We start from the raw sequence: 2,500 nt of genomic DNA, 5'->3' as shown, positions 1-2,500 counted from the left end.
AAGAAGGAAGAATAGGAAGAGGAGGAAGAAGAAGAAAAGAAGGAAGAATAGGAGGAAGAGGGAGAAAAGGATTTTATTTCTTGAGAGTTTCTTTTCACTCATTATTCACTATTGCTTTACACCATTGATTAGGTTCCAGTACTTAGTGTTCACGAGCGTTATTGTTGTTCAGAAAAATCAATACGATGCTGGCTATACGAGGGCGAAAAATCTCAAGGGGTCGGAACGTATAGGGTTAAGTGGGGTCACCAAGCGCTTTTCCTGGGGTCGCCAAGACCTCAAAATATCAAGCATGGTGTTATGATGTTATAATAATACATATACAACTAAACTAGTGGTGTCGCGGTCGTGTCTAGAGCTGAATGATCGGGGTCGCCTGAAAAAAAGGTTGGGAACCACTGCATTAGTGCAAGAACTTTTCTTTATTAATATTATTGTTCCGAGCTTGGGATCCCCTTAAGATTGTGAGATCAATAAGTTGGGTAAAAAATAAGCCATAGAAATGTTGGCTGAAAATCAGTAAATGGATATCTGTGAGTATTTAGTTGAAAATTATAAAACCTCCATCCACCACTCTACCACTGGTCTTCAAATCCACCCAATTCTTATTGTCAATTATTTCGAGATAATTTATATCTATTGCTAGGCCCAAAAAATTATATTCTACCAAAAAGTGTGCATTACATTGTGCAATACTGTTTGTGCCTTGATCTAACTGGCATGGAAGTTGACGGAAAAGAATGACTGACTGGCTCCCTGTTAACTGTTTGTACCTTGTTCTTACTATCATTGTGGAGGACGAGAAGAGTGACTGACTGACTGGTTGGTTGGTTCACTGTTAACTGCTTATGCTTTATTCTAACGGACATTACGGAAGACAAAGGGGCTGTGACTGGCTGACTGGCCCCTGTTGGCTGTTGAGTGTAAGGCGGTGAATCGTGAGGTGTTGATGGGGGAGAAGCCAGTTTGCATCACGTCACAGCTGTACGGGTCCCTGATCGGCGGTCACTGTGCTGGTGGGCGGGGCTTATACGACAGGCCAGTGTGAACAGAACGAAGTGCAAAGATGGGGATGCTGAGGGGAAGATCGTTGGGGATGACACACACACACACACACACACACACACACACACACACACACACACACACACACACACGACTACTATATATATTACTGTAGTTCCAATAGGCTTAAGTGCTTCCTCCCTTTCCTCCTCCTCCTCCAATCCTTCCTCCCTCCTTCCCTCCACGCATCCCTTCCACACCTTCCCGAATCTTGCCTCGCCTTTCCTTTCCTTCTGTTCCATTTCTTTTTATTAGGATTTTTACTTTTTCTTGTTATTCATAACTGAGATTTATAGGCGCTTCACATCTTTTTTTTCATATATCCTGGTTTTGCGTTTTTTTATTCACCGTCGGCGTATGCGAAACTGTTATTGGTTTGATGTTTGAAAATGTTAGGAGAAAAAAAATCCTTTATTACAGTGTGTTCTGTCTCATGAGGAGGAAGATTTTTTTTCCGTTCATGCCTTTCTTTCGTGTCTCTCCTTATTGTCTCTCCTTCATGGTTTCAGTGTTGTTGTTTTTCTACATTTATTTGAGTTTTGTGTTTAATGCGTCTTTTATATTATATGTGTGCTGTCTTCCTTTTTCCTAAGTCTTCTTTATCCTCGCCTATCTCTCTCTCTCTCTCTCTCTCTCTCTCTCTCTCTCTCTCTCTCTCTCTCTCTCTCTCTCTCTCTCTCTCTCTCTCTCTCTCTCTCTCTCTCTCTCTCTCTCTCTCTCTCTCTCTCTCTCTCTCTCTCTCTCTCTCTCTCTCTCTCTCTCTCTCTCTCTCTCTCTCTCTCTCTCTCTCTCTCTCTCTCTCTCTCTCTCTCTCTCTCTCTCTCTCTCTCTCTCTCTCTCTCTCTCTCGTCATCTCTTTTGTTTCATTTACTGTTATTCTGTCGTTAATGTCCTTTCTCCTGTGTTTCATATTTATCCTTACACCTATTTATTCCTCTTTTCCTCCTTGTTCTCCTGCCTCTTGCTTACTCTGCATTGCCATGGTCTTGCTTTTGTCATTTATATTTATTGCGCTGATTTATTTTTCCTTTCTCTGTCATCTCTTCTGTCAACGTTTCTCTCTTCATTCCACTTATTTTTTTAATTTACTGGTATTATTTTTATCTACCCTGTACGTCTTTTTATGTTTGTCTTTTTCTCCTGTTTATCACCTTTATCCATACACACATTTATCTTTTACACCTTGTCCTCATTCCTCTTTTTTTCTACAATGTTATTTTCTTTTTTTTTTTTCATTGGTATATCGAGTTTATTATTTTTTTTTCCTTTGTCTTTCGTCTTCATCCCTGCGCCGCTTTCTTTCCTCCATCCTCCTTGTCCTCGTTCGCCTTCCATCTTCCTCCTCTCCTCGCTCCTGTGACTCCCTCTGGCTTGTGTGTCCTTCGTGTCCTTCCTCTCCCATCCTCTCCTCGCTCCTGTGACTCCCTCTGGCTTG

Source organism: Eriocheir sinensis, chromosome 1, assembly GCF_024679095.1.
Source record: "Eriocheir sinensis breed Jianghai 21 chromosome 1, ASM2467909v1, whole genome shotgun sequence".
Classification (NCBI taxonomy): Eukaryota; Metazoa; Arthropoda; class Malacostraca; order Decapoda; family Varunidae; genus Eriocheir; species Eriocheir sinensis.
Note: the sequence above shows the minus strand (reverse complement) of the source record.